We start from the raw sequence: 23,082 nt of genomic DNA, 5'->3' as shown, positions 1-23,082 counted from the left end.
TGATATTATGGTGTTTAATGCTTGTTTTTATGTTTTTCTTTGAAGCTATGGCTTATATTGATGGAGACGATGTTGTTGAGGAGAAGGAAATTGCTATGGGAAGTTTTAATTCCGTTGATTTGTCGCCAAAATCAAAGAAATTTAAGAAGTTTTGTGACAAGTACTTAGAAAAGGCGAGAAATAAGGGGAAAAAATGCTAACAAAGGGAGGTTTATTTCTACTTCTTCTACTTATATTCTTTATTTTACTTCATTATGAATTGTTTTGTTTTTGTTTGTTGGGGTGTTCTTTTTTGTTTGTTGAATTGTTTAGTTTTATTTGTTGATGGATTGTGACAAGTACTTAGACGATGTTTTTTTTTATGTTTGTAATTAGGTGTTGGTGGATTGTTGAAGGGTTATTCTGATGGTTTGTTGGGGTGTTCTTTTTTTTTTTTTTTTTTTTTTATGTTTGTAATGAGGTGGTGTTGGTAACTTTGTTGTTCTCGTGGGTTAGCTGTTTTCTTCTTCTTTTCTTTTCGAAGAAAGCTCTGCAACAACAAAAAATCAAACACAACCTTAAAACTCCATTTCCGTCGAGCTTAAACCGAGATCCCGACTTCGTTTCTCAACCTTTTCCTTTAATTTTTGTACCATTCTTCTCCTTATTTCCTCCTTTATCTTTCAAGGTAAGAAAGTCTCATTTTTGTGATGGTTTCGAATTTCGCCGTCTTATAAAAGTTTCGATTTTTGCCTCAATCTCTTCGTTTTCTTGCTCCTTGTTGAAGGTTTCGAAAACCCTATGGAAGACTCAAGCTTTGGGGACCGTTTATTCGAAGAATAAGGAGCGTTTAAGGTAACGGTGATAGGTTACTCGACAAATGTCGAATTTACTTGTTAATATGTCGATTTGTGTGCTGATTTTCGTGTGTTGGTTGTTCAGCTACGGAAAAGCTTCACTCTTTATGAAATTTTCGCATTAATTTCGTATGAAACCGTAAATTTTGTTGTGTAAATTTCAGCTTGTCTATGTCTTAAGAGTCGTCTTATAATGACTCGTTTATGGGTTGTTTTAGACGTGAAAGGAGAGGACTTTTGTACTATTTGTGACGGAATTTAGGGTGGTGTGAATGGTGGTTGTGGTCAGTCGAGTTATGGTCGTGTGGGAGGCTGCTCACGGCCTGTTTTGGGTCTGTTTTGGCACCGTTTGTGTCACTGTTTTGGTGCTTATTTTAGGACGGCAAAGTGCTATTTTGCGGGACGGGATTTTTGTGCAGTGTTAGGACAGTTTTAACAAGACGGTGTGGGATTGTTATGGGCAGCCGTGAGAGAGTGGTTGCATGGGCTGTAGTGGCTGGTGCATAGGTGGCTGCCTGGCCTTGAAATAGTGGTGCGACCACGGCCTCGTGGCTTGGTTTGGTCTCGGGTAATGGGCCGATTCACACCCTTTCTTCCCCTCCTCCCTTGTTTATTTCTTAGTGTTGGTGATTTTTGGTTACTAAATTATTTGGACTTATTATATTTATTCAATTGGGTTTTCTTGTCTATTTAGTTGGGCCGTTTACATGGGATGCCATCGGGCCACTTGGAGTTTGGCTTGTCAGATTGGGTTCGTTTACGCCATTAGATATTGGGCTAGTTTATAAGATGGCGTGGTCTCATGAAGGTTTCGTTGCGGTTATTTAAATTTTATCTCACGCACTATATAACTTAATTCGTTAAATATCGTTCATTTATATATTTCCCTCACGTGATTTACAAGGGTGGAATGCATTATTTAATTATCTCACTTATATATGAAATGATGTGTTTTCAGTTTAATATGAGACCGATTTAATTATTCATGCCTTGTGAGTAGTAAATGGTTTATCTTACATTTGAGTCATTTATAATTGAATGCTTGTTTTGCTCCTTATAAATGGTTCATTTCCATTTGTTTATATTTTTATTCAAGTGACAAATATTGAAGAAATGGGTTACTTATTCATGTTCATGAATATAATTTGGCATCAAATGTTTCACTTGGATTATCATCGGTTCATTACATGTAGTAGTCTCTTTCCAAGTTGATTTGTATCGCTTAGTTGAGTCGTATTCTCTTGATAATGCCTATATGCTATACCGTATTGCTTGACTTATCTTTACGCCTCTTTCGGATCGTCCCCCCGATTGTGGGTTTAGCTCATATCTTCCGCCTCTTTCGATCGTCCCGCCGATTGTGGGTTCTCGATTTCCGAATTAGGGTCCGGGTCTTGGATGCGGACTGTCCTGCCGCATGTCGAATCGGGAACTGTGTTGTCCCGAGAATCTGGCCAGATTTAGACTAGGACTGAGTTTTGGGAGTACCATTGTCGTCCTACCAGGGGAATTATATATTTATATATGAGTAGTAAAGGTCTTGTTTGGTTATAGATATTCGTATTTATCTTTCAAGGTAAGAGTTATGCCTTGTGTTGTTGTCTTGGCCTATCGGATACTAGGGGTGAGCTATAAGCCCTCTAGTTGCGAGATGATCGTCGGGATTGATGTTCCCATCCGTTCTTATGGTGAGATGCAAGCCATAAGTATGAATGTGACATTAGTGGTCACGTCCCGTGAATTGTTTGCTAAGTGGTTTTCCAAGTAATGGCTACGGTTTCTATTTTTGTAATTTGCATTGATTGATCCCTACTTAACCGCTTCACATGGTTTAGATTCTAGTCTCATATCTATGTTGTAATTCCTTGAAATGTGTGTTTTTGCATAAATGACCGTATCCTTGTCTTTCATATTATTTAATTGTCTCACATTAATAATTGAATATTTATTATGCTAATGTTGGTATATCTTGTTCCATCTCATTTAACTGTCATGTTTACATATAAACTTGATATTCCTATCTTGTGTAAGTATCTGATATGACTTACTTGTTTTAGTTCTTTGTTATGTTCGTTTCGACATTTTGTGGCTGGGAGAACCTTGAGTTACTTCCCACTGACGTATGCGTTCATGTTTACATGAATGACAGGTATTAGATGGTGCATCTATGGGGTGAAGATATGTGTGAGCTAGCGAGCACTTTGGCCTTGTAGTCGGATTATTAGGATTGCTTAGACTCATCTTTTATTGTATTGTCATTTGAGGGATTTATTTTCCATCACCTTGACTATCGAGTTTGTATAATTTTAACTTTATTTCCGCATTCTTTATCTATGTTTTGGATTTTAATGAACCCGCACTTTAATTTTTAAAAGTTTCAAAAATTTCCTAATTTCCGCTTGAATTTATAAGTTATATTTTCCGCTTTATCGCGGGGTGTCACACAAATCCTTTTTAAGAGCATATAAATCCAAGACATTCAACTGACCATAACGTTCAAGATTATCGGACCATAAAGATTGAGCGATGAAGCATACCGCAAATTGTTAACTAATGGCTTTGCAATAGAGTTCTTAATCCAACGAGAGACAAGAATATCACATCTTACCCAGGAATTATGCTTCTTATCAGTGGCAGGAGGGCAAGAACATTCTCCAGTAATAAACCCAACCTTGTTTTTGGAAAGAAGAGCCCAAATGATCTCTCGCTGCCATTAAATGAAATCCGAGCCATCAAAGGAAAAAGATGACAGAATCAAGCTTGGTTGATCAGTCTGAGAAAGAAACAAAGGATCGTCAATGGCGAATATAGTATATCTTCGGACATGATTAAGAAAGTTTTATGAGAAATCGAGTAAAAAAGAAGAAAAAGAGAAGATTTTGATGTGCGAAAGCGTAAGATAAAGGATTTTAATAAGCTGATACCATATAAACCATCAAATCTCCATTGATGAAGGAGAAGAAGAAGATGGTTGTTATTGTAAGTTTAGTTGTTAATGAAAGTAGAGAGAAGATTATAGAGAGATAAAATTGATTGAATATTATTGATTCGATATTATGAGAAAGATAATCTGATTACATCAATGTGCTTGGCTTATATACGCAAGACTTCTAACAACTTTAACGACTATCGACTTAGTTAGAGGTTAGTTACAGGTTGGTTACAAGTCTATTGACCAACAACTAACATTGACCTATATTGACCTATATTGTCTACAGTTTACAAGTTCTCAATTTTATTTAATTCATCCAAATATTTGTTTCCAACAATATATAATAAATTGCATACACAATTTTAAATTTTTAATAAGTTTTATTGTATATGAATGAAATGAATTTTTTGGTGTAATTTTGGTTAAAAATAAAAAATTGGGTTGAATTTCACTTTTTATCAAAGTTATGGGGCCTAATTACTACATTATTATGAGGCTTAATCTCACAATTGGCTAAAATTATGGGAGTAGGATTGAAAATCTTATGTCATAATCTGGGCAATAGTAGTAAAATTCGGGTGACAAAAAGCACCATAAATGGTATTATCATGGCAATACAATTATGTGTACAATTTATATGTAATTAATTGCAAATAGTGACATCATATCTCTAATCCCCACTTCCCCACAAAGTATATTCGCGTATCTATCTTAGGAGCCCATTTTTTCTCCATTTACTACTAAAAAGAAAGATAACTTTTTATTAATGATCTGGATTATATTTGAATAAAATCTTACGGTTCTAAATTTACACATAAAAATAAAGGAAAATAAGAATGAAAAGGAAAATTATTATTTAAAGAGATTGTGAGAGGAAATGGAAAAGATCATTTCCCTATCTTAGTGCTTCAGAAGAATCTTGGGGTTGATAATTATTATAAGACGCCAATCTATGTCACATTGTTGTTCAATAATTGAGTTTTTTTTGTTAATCTCCTATTCTCCTCTCCGTCTCAATCTTGGGATTCAGTGGTTTTAATAATTAGTAGGTGCCCTTTATAATGCATGACCATATATTCAATTGCATAAATATAATTCACAGCAAACGTTAAGGACCTCTGATGGCAAAAAAAGGTACTCGCTCCATTTTTCTATTATCTTCCCTTTCTCCTTTTTCACACAAGTTTAATTATCTTCCCTCTTCCTTTTTTTTTGGTAAGTTTCATTCATTTTTTATTAATTTCTCTCTCCTAAAAAATCAACAACTACCATTACTTTATCTATTATTTATTCATTATTCATTCTTTATTATTTTCTCTCCCCTATAAACTTCACAACTTACAATACTTTATTCTACTTTATTCTTTCTTTCTTCCCCTTTCTTAATTTTTGTGCCCAAAAGAAAGGGGAAGATAAAAGGAAATTGGAGGGAGTATGTTCTTGACATGTTTTTAATCATGCATGAATTTGATGCGTAGTTTTAGTTTAACCCACTTTTAAGTATGAATTTTTATATTGGACTGAAGATTTGTTGTTGGTTGGTTAGTTATTATATCTATTTTTAGAATTCTGGGCATAAAAATAGTTTATTTGTTTGAAATCATATGTTATGCTTGTTAATCATGTCTAATTCGATGTAATTCTTGCAATATTTGATCTTTAGTATTTTATGGAGATTTAATACGATGGTTTAGTTTGGAATTCAGGTGATTAACTGAATTTTTTTTCAAAATAGGGTTATTGAGCAAAGTAATTCTTGTTTTGGTGTCCGTTTCAAACTATTTCTCGCCAATGGTCCACGTCATCACTTTTCTTTATTTTTTCAGATAAGAACAAAATCGCTAACCCGGAAAGCAATTTGAGCTTTTCATACAAATCGCAAATTGGTAAAGCGATTTGGCTCTTATAATTTTTAGGCCAACAAACGAAGCTCTTTGTAAAATCACCTTTTTTTTTTTTCGAATTGAGCCAAATCGCTTGGCCAGGAAGCGATTTCATACTAGTCAATTTCACATCGCACTCCGAAATAGCGATTTAATAAGTTCTCATCAATTGCAAGAAACAGACGCTTCGTTTTGTTTTTGAATTACCCAAATAAACAAATCGCCATTTAATATAGCGATTTTACACAAAACCGAAAACAACTTGACAATGCTCCACATTCAATCGTCACTAACTCACTATTCAATTAAAGCACCACAAAAAGCGCAAAGTTTGCCATTAAAATATATTAGAAAAAGTAATAATATTCATAGAAACAAGTAGAACTTCTCCATACTAATATTCATAGACAAACTAGCCTCTACGGAACGGCCTCTTTTGCCTTTCTTTGTGAAGTAGATCCTTCGGGTTCTTCATCGTCTTGCACTTGGCTTACCCTTCCTCCCAAATGACGGAGATTATATCGGGTTTTTTTTTTCACATATATATATATATATATATATATATATATATATATATATATATATATATATATATTTAGGATCCTATGAGAAACGATCACTCGGTGATCCTATATATATATATATAGATTTAGAACGATCACTCGGTGAGAACGGTCTTACTCTATCCTTATACTAACGCGGATCATTGACTCTGATTAATTCCAAAAATAAAATAAAAAATAAACCCGTTGACCCATCATCAACTTTTCTCTCGGATGGGTCCCTCACTCTAGCTTTACCTTTCACTTGTGAATATCGACATTTATCTATGAATACGTCGCCGTTCACACGAGCAGCAGCTGACAAAGCGCCGGTGACAACTACGTCACCCTCCTTGAGTTCGGGACAACCCATTTCCTATCGCTGTTCCATCAAACTAATGAACAGTAGACGGCAAGTGGGAATGTTCAGTGACAGACGACAAGTCGCCGGCGACATCTACCTCACCTCTTTCTCTTCGTTGGTTTCCCATCTATTTCGATGTATCTACACTAATCCTTCATGCATCTAACCGCTTTTTTAATGTATCTTAGCATAGATACACATAATTACTTATTAGGTACATTAATATTGGTGTGAGATACATCAAAATCGAAATCAGATACACTAGTTTTATTTAGTTCAATTTGACTTTGTTGTGAATTGTTAAGGTTTACTGAAGGTTTCTTCAATTTGTGTCAAATTATTTAAGTCACTTTGCTTTCAATTTAAGCACTTTCCTGTTGGAGATGAGGATGAACAGGGGAACGTGGGTTTGCTCTTGTTTATGTGTTTTTGTTAGTATTGGTATTTTCTAATTGGTTCTATTATGGTAGCATTCGAATGCGTATCGGTATGATTGTGATACGGGTCTTGAATTGCGGTTTCTTTTATGGTACTATACGAATATACGATTATGGTAGTTTTCGATTGCAGCATCGGTTTGACGTTGTTGGGATGGGCATGTTTGATGCGAGAAAACGATCAACTTGTGATTTGATTGGAGGTCCAACAGTGATGATGATTGAAGGCTAAAGTAGAGGTGACAATGACGAGGATATTCCAGTAGTGCGAGGTGGTCTGGAATGGCTGATGCCTGATGGTCGGTTAAAACAATGATGATGGTGAAAGGTTATTGAGTCCGGCGAGGATCTCGTCGAAGCTCGGGGGCAAGTGCGTAGAGTCATGGGATGATGAGCATGAAGTCTGGTATATGATTGATGATGAGGTTTAATTGAATCAAAATTGTCTTTAATTATTTGGGTTTTTTGATGTTGTAGTAAAACGAAAGAAAAGAGGGTTGGTGGATTTAATTAATGATTAAATTAGAGTCTTGTATAAGCTGTTTATTTCATTCTTATCCAAGGGTGGAGGGATGTTCTCACCGTTCTCACCGAGTATTCGTTCTCACCGGATCTACACTCTCTCTCTCTCTCTCTCTCTCTCTCTCTCTCTCTCTCTCTCTCTATATATCTATATATATATATATATATATATATATATATATATATATATATATATATATATATATATATATATATATATATATATATATATATATATATATATATATAAGCAAACCAAATCACCATTCTGGTAAGCGATTTGCCTAAGTGTACCAAATAAATCGCTAGGCGATACAACGGTTTGCCTTATTTTGTATCAATGCAGCTTTAGCTTGTTGACTTCAAAATTATTAGAGCCAAATTGCATCAACACTTGGCGATTTTGTATGAAAATAGGTAAATCGCTTTCCCAGTTAACGATTTGGTACAAATTTTAAATAAAAAAAAAAGTGATGACGTGGACCCATTGGCGAGAAATAGTTTCAAACGGACACCAAAACGAGAAAGAGTTTGCTCCATAACCCTATTTTGAAAAAAATTCGATTAACTGATCGTATGTTTTTTTGTTTATTATTACTCCTATGGTAATGGTACTCACTCCGTACTAAGTCATTTGTTAATTGTTTACCATTGATTAAAAGACAAAGGTAAACAAATGATTGGGATGGAGGGAGTATAATGCAAGTAAAATTGTAATGCGGTTAAATGTTGTGTGATTTATGTTTTACTTGAGGACTCGAGGAATCTAGATTTCATCGTATGCTTGTTTGATTGATGAGATGATGTTATACTCCCTCCGTTCTAAAATAATTGACGTTTTCATTTTACGAGGTGAGGCTTTGAATTCAATTTTTACAAAAATATATTGATTTAAAAATTATAAAATTTACACCATAAAATTCTTTACGAATAGAGCTTTAATATGAGTATACATTTCAATATATTTAGTTATATATTTTGAGATATATTGAAGAAAGAAACGAGTGTCTCGATAAGTGAGAATGACAATTAAAAAAAAACAGAGGGAGTATTTAAATATGTAATGTATATAGATCATTGTAATTCTTCCGTTAGCTACAAAAAGATTTGGTCTTTCGTAGTAGAATGATGGAGGGTTTGCGGTGGAAATCATGGTTTCTAAGAAATAATCGTTGATAGTGAATAACAATGGAGAATTGATGATTTATAAATGGCATATTCAGGGTGTAAATGAAGAACTGTAGCTCAAGGCAAGCAAATATGAGAGGGGCTTTGTTTGCGGCGCTTCTTTGCAACTATGGGCAACTTGTTGCAAGGGTGGGATAATGCAACTATTGCAGGTATCTACTTACATTGATGCTTGTATTATTTGAAAAGTTGATGTGGTAAACAAGATTTTATTTGACGATAATGCAGGGGCTGTTATCTATATCAAGAGGGAATTCAAGCTTGAAACTCAACCAACCCCGGAAGGGCTTATTGGAGCCACTTTGTTATCATAACTTTCTCGGCCCCGTTTTAGATTACTCAGTAGGGGCGGCGTCCATTGCTAATTACCTCATCATTACTATACTTCCTTGGCGGCCTTGTGATGCTTTGGTCTCCTAATGTATATATCTTACTTTTGGGGAGGCTTTTTGATGGTTTTGGAGTTGGCCTTGGTTGTTACTCTTGTTCAGTCTATATTTCGAAACTGCTCCTCCGTAAAATTAGAGGACACTAAATACCCTCCCACATTCACTGCTCAGGAGAGATGTTTATGTCTTATTGCATGGTTTTCGGCATGTCTTTGTTGGAGGCGCCTAGTTGGAGATTGATGCTCGGTGTTCTTTCTATTCCATCGCTTTTATATTTTGCATTGACCGTATTTTACTTATTTTAATCCCCTAGGTGGCTTGTCGATAAAGGAGTAAAGGAAGAATGGCCGAGGCTAAGAAGGTTCTACAAAAATTGCGTGGCGAGAAGATGTCACCGTAAGTATCCCGTCATCCATTTATATCCTCCTCATTTGACTTTGGTGATCAAATTACGTGAGAGATATTGTCACAACTTACAATAGACGCAACCTTTTAAAACTGTAAATATCATACATTGCTTCAAATGACATATCTTTGTTTTGATGTTCAGAGGTTTGACTAACTCTTGACATATAACAATGAGCATCCTTGTTTCTATGGTTATCATGTTTATATCGCTCTATAAAGTTGCTCTTTGGCTTATGATCCTAATTTGCTTGCTGAAATTCTTGTATTCAAATGGTGCTAAAGTTTAAATTTTCATGTTGAAATTTAAGTGTTTACTTTGAAATTCATTATAAAAAAATGTTCTTTAGAGCGACATACATGTAGAAAGTACATGTACGCATCTCACCTGATAACCTTTCACATTGAACCCAAGCGGTTCCTTCCCCATCTCTGTAGATATTAATGTCCAATATATATTGTACTTTGTCAAGGCTTTTCATGTTGAAACTCTTCCTTTGCCAAAATTTTGCGGATTCCATAGGGATATAACTTATAAGTCTTGATGAGAAGCATGTCATTAAAATACAAGATCAGCTCAATGACATTGCTCTCATTGAATTTCTTGTGTACACAAGGCTCATTTTTACTTATCTAGAAATCAACCTCAAACTTCCTTTTGGATGAATGAAAAATATATACAACTCCATGATGCTAGCTATAATCTTAATTTTTTCTCTACACGTATTATATTACGTGCTGCTATGTAGGTGAGATGGCATTGCTTGTAGAAGGTCTTGGAACTGGAGAGGGTACAACTATCGAAGAGTATATGATAGGTCCCGACAGTGATGAGGAGGCCACCCTAGGTAAGTGTTAGACCACTTTTGTTGATGATGACATGCCTATTTTAACCATGCTTTAAGATGTTTTATTTCAGGATTTAGCCCTCTTCCCCAATCAAGGATTAATCAATGTTCAAGGTCAAGAAGTGTTGATGAAGCTACTCAAGAATTGTGTTGTAATAAGAATCACTTATGTAAGGGTAAGAGAGTATGGTACTAAGGCAACAGTAAGCAAGACTGTTGTTCAACAAGAGTCTGCTTAATAAAGCAACAGTAAGCAACATTGTTGCTTTAACTCGTGTCACTTGAAGGAAGTCTTCAGTTTCAAAAATACTCATATTTCCATAAATACAAACTTTTATTTTTGAAATGTTTATTTTTGATATTCGGATTTTATGAAAGGTTGTTTTTTAAGAAAAGACTTTCCTGAGAATTTCAAAGTTTTTTGCAAAATTGTTTTCTAATGAACTCAAAGCTTTTCTTTCTACAACAACAACAACATCAGAGCCTTAATCCCAAAATGGTTTGGGGTCGGCTGACATGAATCATCCTTTAGAACCGTCCCTGGGTAAACGCACACCTCACAATGCGAAAAGAGAAGGGAAAAATGAAAAACAAAAGGGAGCGAAAATGTAATACAAAGTCAAGGTAAACTTACAGGTTTTAAAATCGAATTCCGGATTTCTTTTATAAAAACTTAAAATTTAAATCAAGAGAAAAGTTAAAACGATTTTGGAAACCGAAATAGAATTAAGGATCCGGAATGCCTTAAAAGTAACACTACTACAAATCCAGGCAACTACAACACCCCTTTAACAACGTTTATGCACGAAAATCACAATAGACGTTGTAGAATGTATTGCGCGATTTTTACTAAACTTAATTACAACGGGTATGGTTATATAACCGTTATACGTTTTAACAACGGGTTAAATTTGCAAAACCGTTGTTAATAATTTGGCGCAAAATTGGCGCAAAGTTAGTGTAAAGTAATCACAACGGGTATTTTTAAACCCGTTGTTAAAACTTATTTAACAACGTTTATTTTACAACCGTTGTTAAAACTTATTTTACAACGGTTATTTTACAACCGTTGTTAAAACTTATTTAACAACGGTTGTTATTGAACAACCGTTGTCAATACTTTCAATACTATAAACCACACAAACACAGATCTGCTACAGCCACAAAACACATACATAACCTAACACAAACACAGACAAACACAAACACAAACACATCAAACACACTTTCTCATCGTCTCTTTCTCTCTTTCTCATCGTCGCTTTATCATCTCGCCGTCACTGTTGGTTTCATCGTCTCTTACTTTCTCTAATTATCAGGTAAATCTCGCCGTCACTGTTGGTTTCATCGTCTTTCATCGTCATTGTTTTCTTTTTTTAATTATTTCATTTAATTTGCATGTATATATGATGGGTTTTTATCGATCATTATTATGTTATTATTCGCTTAATTAGCTCGTAAAACAAATTAAATAAAATAAAACAGAGAAGAAGCAAGATGATAGAGAGGAATGCATGATAAACTTAATTAATAATTCATTAATATATATATATATATATATATATATATATATATATATATATATATATATATATATATATATATATATATAAATACATAAATTAAAAAAGAATTACATTTCTAAAAATGCAAATCTTATATTTTCATAGAGAGTCTTATTCTCTTCTATGATATCCGTCCTCTCCTCCTTAGCTATTTGGAGGTTTCGTTCGCCAGATTGCTATATCGTCATATAGTGCAACAACAACAAGCTTCGCTCGTCAAGCCATTTCTTTTGGCGTCCTTGAGTGCGGCTTGAGCATCCACAAGATAGCTCCTAAAACTGTCCTCGATGTGGAGCAACCGGCGGATGAAGCTGTTGTTGTGCTCGGTCATAGTAAGAGTTTTAAGGATGTAATCGTTCATTTTGTTGATGAACTTTGGAGTTGTTAGTTTGAAAGATTAATTAGGAGTTGGAGATTGTTTTAGCAGTTAGGGTTTGAAGATAGTGAGATAATGGAATGGTGGTTGAGATAATGTATGTATTTATACTAAGTAATGTGTCCTTTGAGTTGTTTTTTAATTAATATAATATATGCATGTTTAGGAAGTTGTGCCATAATCATCATATCTCCCTGCTTCAAATCTAATGTAAACCCTTCTCATTCCATATATTGTCCATTCATATGCACAAGATACAAGAGGGATGATGGTAATAATGCATGCATCGGAATTATAACGGGCCCCGTAATTATGCATGCATCTAGTAATATTTAATTTAATTTTTTTTTATTTTGTAAAAACAAACAACGGTTATGTAGAAACAACCCGTTGTCTTTAGTTATAACAACGGTTCTTTGTAAAGTAACCGTTGTTATAACTTTCCCACCAAAATTGAGTCACACTTTCCACAACGGGTTTTTATACTTAAAACCGTTGTTAATAGTTTTAACAACGGGTTCCTTAAGAAAATCAACCGTTGTTAAAACCTTTTACAACGGACGCTTTAACAACGTCCGCTTTTTTATATAACAACGGTTTTTAACCGTTGTTATAGCCTGTATCTGTAGTAGTGTAAACCAAGTAAAATATATAAGAAAGTGGTTGGTAAAAAGGTGTAATACAGGAGAGAAGAACATATAAATTTTTTTAAAAATTAAATAAAAACACTAAATATGTAAAAAAAACATCAAATACTAAAAGTCCACATGTATCCTTTCCCTCCATTGTGCCTCTCCGTCACCATACTCTCCTCAAGCCCCAGAAATCTCATATCATGCTCTATCTCTCTCAACCATGTCTGTCTCGGACCCCCTCTACCTCGAGGGACCTTATCTGTCCAAGTCTCCAGCCTCCTAACTGGTGCGTCCATAGGTCTCTTTCTCATATGGCCAAACCATCTTAATCGATTTTCCATCATCTTGTCATCTATTGTCGCCACTTTTACCTTTTCCCTAATCACCTCATTCCTTAATCGATCTTTCCTTGTATGTCCGCACATCCACCTCAACATACGCATCTCCGCCACACTCATCTTTTGAATGTGACAATGTTTCACGGCCAACACTCGGAACCGTAAAGTAAGGCAGGCTTAATTGTCGTGCGATAAAATTTTCCCTTTAATCTTTAGGGCATATCTTTATCGCATAAAAACCCTGAAGCACTCTTCCATTTCAACCATCCCGCTTTAATTCTCTGAGCCACATTCCGTCTAACTCCCCATCCTTTTGAATAATAGATCCTAGCTATCTGAAGAAATCTGACCCCTCAACAACATCCCTATCGAAAATAATACTCCTCGCCTTTCTCGATCTCGACCCCGCCACTTTAGTGAACTGACACCTCAAATACTCAGTCTTACTCCTGCTTAGCCTAAACCTACGAGTCTCTAAAGTATGCCTCCACAATTCCAACTTTCTCTCCATCCCATCTTTCGTCTCATCAATCAGCACAATATCATCAAAAACATCATACACCAAGGGATGTCGTCCTGAATATCCCTTGTCAACTCATCCATAACTATAGCAAAGAGAAAAGGACTAAGTGCGGAACCTTGATGCACCCCGATGGTAATGGGAAATTCCTCCGTTCTCCCAACATTAGTGCGAACACTTGCACTAGCCCCCTCATACATGTCCTTTATGAGGTCAATATATTTTCTCGACACACCCTTTCTCGCCAAAGCCCACCAAAGCACTTCTTTTGGTACCCTATCATATGCCTTTTCCAAGTCAATAAAAACCATATGCAAGTCCTTCTTCTTGTCCCAATGGTGTTCCATCAAGTTCCATCAACTGTCTCATGATAAAAATCGCATCCATAGTCGATCTCCCGGGCATAAATCCAAATTGGTTATCCGAGATGTCTACACATCTCCTAAGCCTTTGCTCAATTATCCGCTCCCATAACATCATCGTATGACTCATAAGTTTAATTCCCCGATAATTGGAACACTCTTGAACATCACCTTTGTTCTTGTACAAAGGGACAAGAGTGCTTCTCCTCCAAGCTGATGGCATCTTGTTGCTCCTCCAAATCTTGTTGAAGAGCATGGTTGTCCATTCGATTCCTTTCTCCCCGAAGCACCTCCAAACTTCTATGGGTATACCATCCGGTCCCTCTGCATTCCTTGACCCCATCTTCCTTAACGCCTTTCTAACTTCACTCTTTTGTATTCTACGCACAAATTCCCGATTAACCATGCTTGGTGTTACTTCTACATCCCCAAAACCTTGCTCCTGATGTCCATTGAATAAAGTATCAAAGTAAGAACTCCATCTAGTCTTTATTTCGTTATCCTGAATCAGAACCTTGTCGTCCATATCTTTCACACACCTAACTCTTCCAATATCCCTCGTCTTTCGGTCTCTTATGCGAGCCAGTTTATAGATATCCTTCTCTCCTTCTCTCGTGTCCAACCTGGCATATACTTCTTGGTTAACTCTTGCCCTCGCATCTCGCACTGCCTTTTTAGCGGCTCGTCTTGCCTCCTTGTACTTTTCAAAGTTCTCATCACTCATGCATTTCCCCAGAACCTTATAGCATTCATGTTTTGTCTTTATCGCCTGTCTCACCTTCTCGTTCCACCAAGATGTGTCCTTACTTGATGGTCTATTCCCTTTAGATTCTCCTAACACCTCCCTCGCCAAATCCTTTACAACATGCTCCAATTTATCTCACGTTGCATCAATATCTTTCTCCTTGCAATCCGACCAAATATCGCTACTTTCGACCTTATCCAAAAACGCTTGTTGGTTTTCCCCTTGTAGCTTCCACCACTTGATTCGTGCCTCACCGATTATATTTCTCTTCCTCAAGTCTCTCTTACCCCGAAAATCAAGCACCACTATTCTATGTTGTGTTGCGGCACTTTCCCCGGGGTATGACCTTGCAATCGGTGTACTCTTTCGTCCACACATTCCTTACCAAACGGAAGTCAATTTACTAGCATTTCCTCCACTCCTATAAGTCACCAAATGGGAATGCCTTTTCTCGAACCAAGTGTTCATTATACCCAAGTCATATGCCAAAGCAAAATCTAAACTGTCACTTCCTGCTTCATTTCTCTCCCCGAACCCAAAACCCCCATGAATGTTCTCGAAGCCAACTCGACTAGTACCCACATGCCCATTGAGGTCACTACCAATGATCAATTTCTCTCCAATAGGGACTCGTTCTACAAAGGCTCGTCGAAAAGAAACATCCAATCCTATTTGAGGTGCGTAAGCACTTATAACAGTCAGCACCTCATCCCCGACTACAAGCTTAATGCTCATAATCCTATCACTCTTTCTCGATACTTCTACCACATCGATGTAATCTTTATCAATGACAATACCCACTCTGTTACGACTTTTGCCTTTACCCGTGTACCAAAGCGCTATCACCCTTGCTTTATCTCCGACCCACTTTGTCTCTTGTAGACACATTACATGTACTCTCCTCCTTTTCATAACCTCCCCTACCTCGGCTAATCTCCCTGTCAAAGAGCCCTAATTCCAAGTACCAAAACGCAACCTACTACCCTTCCTAAAGTCATGCCCTGATTTCTTTACCCGCTCTTGACCATGCTTCCTAGATCCAAATCTATTTGACACCACACCCATACTTCGAGGTGACGTGCCGCTTTCGGGCGATGACCTAACAACCCTTGCATATTCTTCACTACACCCAGGTCTAGAAGATGTAGTGCACCCTTGCCTATTTGACACCACCCCCAGATGTAAAGATGGCGCGTCGCTTCCGGGGGACGACCTAGCAACCCTCACATACTTTTCACTACACCCGGGTCTAAGAAGTGCGGTAGCGTCGCTTCTAAGGAGACGCCCCAACGATGTTCAAATTCGATTCATGTCCATAGAATGTGACTAAGTTTTTATCTTTGGCTGCCACGGACCTACCGCAACCCTCTTGCTTTATCCGGGCTTCGGACCGGTAGTGAATGCCCGAAAACACTCACAAAGGAGTTAAAGCTTTTCTTTCTTTTGCAAAATATTTCTAAGTCTTCCAGTGACAATAGTCTTTACTACCGTTGTCTTAAGTATTGCATTCTCTTACCTAGAATCGTTTGATCAATAAGTTGTCCTTATCAATTCATTCATAGAATCAGTTTGAGGAAACTTGATGTTGTAAACATTCTAGTTAGAGTCTTGAGTTTCTAGACGGAGTAGTCTTAAAACTCGTGTCGCAACCGGAGTAGGTTGTTGGTCCTTTTATTGTAAGTGTTTAAGTAGTCGGAGTAGATCACTTCACTTATTAATAAAAGAAGATTGGACGTAGGCCCTTAGAGTGTTGGCCGAACCCATTCAAAAATATCATGTTGTTCTCTCGTTATTTTTATTTTCGCTTATTTCCGCTGCATTTATCTTATTCGAACTTCATTTACGTTTTCTTTAACAACGGTTCTGGATACTGTTGCTTTTGGTCAGTAGCCTTAATCTCTTGTGCTAAGACAAACAAGCAACAGTCAGATCAACCGTTGCCTTCCAATTCAGCAATCATTCTTAACAACGTGATACACTCTTTACGAATCGATTTATTTGATGTATCCACTTGTTCCTCATAGCACTAATCAACTTGCTTTAAATCAATAAAGATCAAGTTGAAAATTTTAAAATAGTACCTAATTCACCCCCTCCCCCTCCCCCTCTTAGGTACTTGGAATCCTAAACTCTTCAGTAAGGGACAAATCAAGTTATATGGTGCGGAGCAAGGTCAATCTTGGATTGCAAAACCTGTTACTGGGCAAAGCATGCTCGGGTTGGTCTCTCGTTATGGAAGCATGGCCAACCAGGGAAGCATGGCAAATATGATGGACCCACTTGTAACGCTATTCGGCAGTGTACATGAGGCGCTTCCCCAAACAGGAAGTATGCGAAGTGCTATCTTCCCGAACTTTGGGAGCATGTTCAATGCTGCAGGTGATGAAAATGGTAGACATGAAAATTGGGAGGTGGAGAGCCATGGCGAAGATGCCGCATCTGATGTTGATGCTGCAGATGGCGACTCTGATGATAACCTGAAGACACCATTGCTCTCACCTAATGCATCTGTTCTTGAAAAGGATACATTGCCTCCATCAAGTGGCAGCATCCCCAACATGAGGGGTAATAGCAGTCTAATGCAAGCTGGCGAAGTTGTCAATAGCACAGGTATCAGAATATAATACCAAATCTTAAATTTACCCTTTTTCTGTCCTAGGCGTGGTGTTTATTATACAAACCTTGTTAATAGGATCTTTAGAGGGGAATGGGTAGTGATAGGCTATCATTATATGAACCTTGTTATTCTGTACAGGTATCATTGAAAGATATCAAATTTTTAGCCTCAAAGGAAACATTAGCCTTTTATTTGGTAGTAAAGGGAGCCACAAGGGCAATTTTGATGATGATGAATTTGGCCATGAGTGCCTTCACTCGTTGGTATTACCAGTGAAACTAGCCGACATTCTTTTTGCTTGATCCTTGTCTTGTTCATCCCTTTTCTTGATATATATGGAAGTACTGAACTGTATGTGAACATTGTGGCAGGTATTGGAGGTGGTTGGCAGTTAGCATATAAACGAACTGACAAGAAAGGACAGGATGGTAAAAGTGAACTGAAAAGGGTTTATCTTCACAAAGACCCCGGTATGGGATCAAGACGTGGCTCTCTTGTTTCTATTCAGTCTGCTGATATTACAGGGAATGGACAGTTTGTCCAAGCTGCTGGATTGGTCAGTCAATCCACCCTTTGTGTCACGGATTTCAAGGTTGATTCTCCCTTTGAAGAATGCGTGGTTAAACCGTCGGTTTCAGCAACGAATGGGCCGAGCTGGAGGGAGCTGTTTGAGCCCGGAGTAAAGCGTGCATTGATTGTCGGGATTGGACTTCAGATACTCCAGCAGGTAAAGAGAAACCTTAGACTGCTATTAAAAGAAAAATAGCTCATTCTTGTGCAATTAATTATTCTTTCCTTCGTCCCTTCTAGAAAATAGTTTATGTTTGCTTTTGGATTGTTTTCTTACGTAAGCACATGGAATTGGGTGAGGAAGTCCCAACCTAATTTTCCACCAAAACTACCTCAAAATACACGTCTAAAAAGGAAACACAAATTATTGGCTAGTTATTTGGGACGGATAAAATCGAATACATGAACTATTTCCTAAGATAGTGGGCGTGCTTAATTAGTTTTGTTCTCTGGATGTTTTATAAAATTCCTCCAAATTGAACTGTTTTTATCATTCTCATTCCTAATATTGTTTTTCTATTTCGGTTTTTAAAAATCGTTTTAATCTTTTCTCTCGATTTAAATTTTAAGTTTTTATAAAAAAAAGCCGGAATTCGATTTTTAAACCCCTAAGTTTACCTTGACTTTCCATTACATTTTCGTTCTTCCTTTTTGTTTTTCATCTTCCCCTTTTTATTCGCATTTTGAGGCGTGCGTTCACCCATGGACGGTTCGAAAAGATGATTCATGTCAGCCGACCCCAAATCATTTTGGGATTAAGGCTCTGATGTTGTTGTTGTTGTTATTCCTAATATTGTTTGATTTGCTGGTTCACATGGCATGTTCTATATGTTTATGGCAAAGCTGTCTAGGAAATATAAGCTTTTAGGGGACTTTCGGTAGTTTAGTCAATGTGTCAATGTGTGCTGCAATTCTCATTGAGTCACTGAAATCAGTGATTCAGTGTCATGGTCTAGATGTTGTACCGTGACTTCATTATTATTAATAACTATGACTCTTGACTTTCTACTTTCTACTTGATATTTATATTTCAGAAAAGAAGTCTATCCTTTAAAACCTTGATAACTTGGCCGTGATTCAGTATCGGGTGCTAGATTTAATACCACAGCTTCATAATTTTGACATTGCAGTGATGGAAATATGGAACAATTCCTTCGTATTAGTACTCATAGTTAGGCCATTCCATAATTATTGAAGTGGTACTTCATTCTGCAGTAAACTCTCACTTTGAGACTTGATTTTGAAATGAATCATTGTGCCATAAATTCGGCAGATATTGCTTCAAACTGCAGTTTAACCTTGAAAACCTTGATAAACCAGTCGTGCATTATTGCCGTGGCCTAGATTTAATACCATAGTTTCATTATTTTGTATGCCGCATAAATAATCATGATTCTTGATGCTTTTCTTGTCTTTAATCAATCCAGTTCTCCGGCATCAATGGAGTCCTCTACTACACTCCTCAAATTCTTTCACAGGCAGGAGTAGATGTTCTGCTATCGAATCTGGGTCTTAGTTCAGATTCTGCGTCTCTCCTTATTAGTGCTTTGACAACATTGTTAATGCTCCCTGCCATTGGCCTTGCTATGAGGTTAATGGATCTCTCTGGAAGAAGGTAATTTTATTAACTTAACTTTATATCCAAATTAAATTACCACTAAATTTGATACTACCTTTACCAAAAAGAATAAACGTGCACACTTGGCAATATTGAATTATTGATACAATCAGTTTCCTCCTGTAAGACAATCGCGCGATAAGTTTATTGCCAGAGCAAGTCAAGTACTAAATAGTGATATCTTCCTATCAGAACAAACTTGACATGGCAAGTTACTATAATACAATCTTATACTTCTTCCATTTCCATAAGTTCTACCCATTTTCCTTATTGGGCCAACCCACTATGATCTACCCATTTGCTTTCTTTCTATTTTTGGGTATAACAAATGACTAAACTGTCCTTATTGGCAATGTATATTTACAAAAAATGCCACTACTTAACTCATATAATTTCCGCTTAATCTCTATTAACCTAATCTATTTATCTAATTACTCCCTCCCTTTTTTCATTTCCCACCAGAAATTATTGATATACCCCCCTTAACACATTAAATCCAGCGCTCCTCCTCTCCCTCTCTATCATCATAAGTGTTCTCTAGAATTTTCCAAAAAAAAAAACCCTAGAAATCCTTGGTCCTCCTGGCGCTCCGTTACTCATTCCTTCTCCTCTCTACGTCTCTCTAGATCTCCTCCTCTCAACCTCCTGTTTTCTCTCCAAATTTCCGTCTTCATCTTCATATTTCCTCCAAATTAATCTCCTTCTGTCACATTATTTGCTGATATGTCTTCAAAAAATCACAAAATACTTCCCAAATCTCAGACTTCGTACCATGAATCTCTAGATCATTGTTTATATTTACCAGGAGTAGGTCATTTGGCCCCTGATACATACTGGTCACTACTTAATTCTGATGTTGAAGATGACACAAAGGTTACATCCGCGTTTTACGCGAATGAAAATACTGTTGTTCCTGATTCTTTGATTGAGGACGTCCCATATTTTGATGACAAACTTGGTAAGTTTGTTGATGATGTTGCTACATGTGTTGATCGAAACCCGCTTTATCTGCAAATGGAAAGATCTGGTTCTTTTTCACCAAAATCGTTGAGATTCCATAAGTTTTGTGACAATTTTTTAGAAAAGAAGCGTAAAAAGGAAGAAAAGTCAGGTAAATCTTCGGTTTTGACGGTTTATATTTTGTGTTTTGGTTTTGATTACTAGAAAATTCTTCGGTTTTGATATTATGGTGTTTAATGCTTGTTTTTATGTTTTTCTTTGAAGCTATGGCTTATATTGATGGAGACGATGTTGTTGAGGAGAAGGAAATTGCTATGGGAAGTTTTAATTCCGTTGATTTGTCGCCAAAATCAAAGAAATTTAAGAAGTTTTGTGACAAGTACTTAGAAAAGGCGAGAAATAAGGGGAAAAAATGCTAACAAAGGGAGGTTTATTTCTACTTCTTCTACTTATATTCTTTATTTTACTTATGTTATGAATTGTTTTGTTTTTGTTTGTTGGGGTGTTCTTTTTTGTTTGTTGAATTGTTTAGTTTTATTTGTTGATGGATTGTGACAAGTACTTAGACGATGTTTTTTTTTATGTTTGTAATTAGGTGTTGGTGGATTGTTGAAGGGTTATTCTGATGGTTTGTTGGGGTGTTCTGTTTTTTTTTTTTTTTTATGTTTGTAATGAGGTGGTGTTGGTAACTTTGTTGTTCTCGTGGGTTAGCTGTTTTCTTCTTCTTTTCTTTTCGAAGAAAGCTCTGCAACAACAAAAAATCAAACACAACCTTAAAACTCCATTTCCGTCGAGCTTAAACCGAGATCCCGACTTCGTTTCTCAACCTTTTCCTTTAATTTTTGTACCATTCTTCTCCTTATTTCCTCCTTCATCTTTCAAGGTAAGAAAGTCTCATTTTTGTGATGGTTTCGAATTTCGCCGTCTTATAAAAGTTTCGATTTTTGCCTCAATCTCTTCGTTTTCTTGCTCCTTGTTGAAGGTTTCGAAAACCCTATGGAAGACTCAAGCTTTGGGGACCGTTTATTCGAAGAATAAGGAGCGTTTAAGGTAACGGTGATAGGTTACTCGACAAATGTCGAATTTACTTGTTAATATGTCGATTTGTGTGCTGATTTTCGTGTGTTGGTTGTTCAGCTACGGAAAAGCTTCACTCTTTATGAAATTTTCGCATTAATTTCGTATGAAACCGTAAATTTTGTTGTGTAAATTTCAGCTTGTCTATGTCTTAAGAGTCGTCTTATAATGACTCGTTTATGGGTTGTTTTAGACGTGAAAGGAGAGGACTTTTGTACTATTTGTGACGGAATTTAGGGTGGTGTGAATGGTGGTTGTGGTCAGTCGAGTTATGGTCGTGTGGGAGGCTGCTCACGGCCTGTTTTGGGTCTGTTTTGGCACCGTTTGTGTCACTGTTTTGGTGCTTATTTTAGGACGGCAAAGTGTTATTTTGCGGGACGGGATTTTTGTGCAGTGTTAGGACAGTTTTAACAAGACGGTGTGGGATTGTTATGGGCAGCCGTGAGAGAGTGGTTGCATGGGCTGTAGTGGCTGGTGCATAGGTGGCTGCCTGGCCTTGAAATAGTGGTGCAGCCACGGCCTCGTGGCTTGGTTTGGTCTCGGGTAATGGGGCTGATTCACACCCTTTCTTCCCCTCCTCCCTTGTTTATTTCTTAGTGTTGGTGATTTTTGGTTACTAAATTATTTAGACTTATTATATTTATTCAATTGGGTTTTCTTGTCTATTTAGTTGGGCCGTTTACATGGGATGCCATCGGGCCACTTGGAGTTTGGCTTGTCAGATTGGGTTCGTTTACGCCATTAGATATTGGGCTAGTTTATAAGATGGCGTGGTCTCATGAAGGTTTCGTTGCGGTTATTTAAATTTTATCTCACGCACTATATAACTTAATTCGTTAAATATCGTTCATTTATATATTTCCCTCACGTGATTTACAAGGGTGGAATGCATTATTTAATTATCTCACTTATATATGAAATGATGTGTTTTCGCTTTAATATGAGACCGATTTAATTATTCATGCCTTGTGAGTAGTAAATGGTTTATCTTACATTTGAGTCATTTATAATTGAATGCTTGTTTTGCTCCTTATAAATGGTTCATTTCCATTTGTTTATATTTTTATTCAAGTGACAAATATTGAAGAAATGGGTTACTTATTCATGTTCATGAATATAATTTGGCATCAAATGTTTCACTTGGATTATCATCGGTTCATTACATGTAGTAGTCTCTTTCCAAGTTGATTTGTATCGCTTAGTTGAGTCGTATTCTCTTGATAATGCCTATATGCTATACCGTATTGCTTGACTTATCTTTACGCCTCTTTCAGACTGTCCTGCCGATTGTGGGTTTAGCTCATATCTTCCGCCTCTTTCGGACTGTCCTGCCGATTGTGGGTTCTCGATTTC

General features: G+C 36.7%; 1 pseudogene; it reads left to right on the top strand.

Annotated features, from left to right (window-relative positions):
- The first annotated feature begins 47 nt into the window (after positions 1-47).
- On the top strand, positions 48-21,071 carry LOC141630806 (monosaccharide-sensing protein 2-like; annotated as a pseudogene).
- The last annotated feature ends 2,011 nt before the right edge of the window (positions 21,072-23,082 follow it).

This window comes from Silene latifolia, chromosome Y (assembly GCF_048544455.1).
Source record: "Silene latifolia isolate original U9 population chromosome Y, ASM4854445v1, whole genome shotgun sequence".
NCBI lineage: Eukaryota > Viridiplantae > Streptophyta > Magnoliopsida > Caryophyllales > Caryophyllaceae > Silene > Silene latifolia.
Note: the sequence above shows the minus strand (reverse complement) of the source record. Positions and strands in the feature narration are given on the sequence as shown.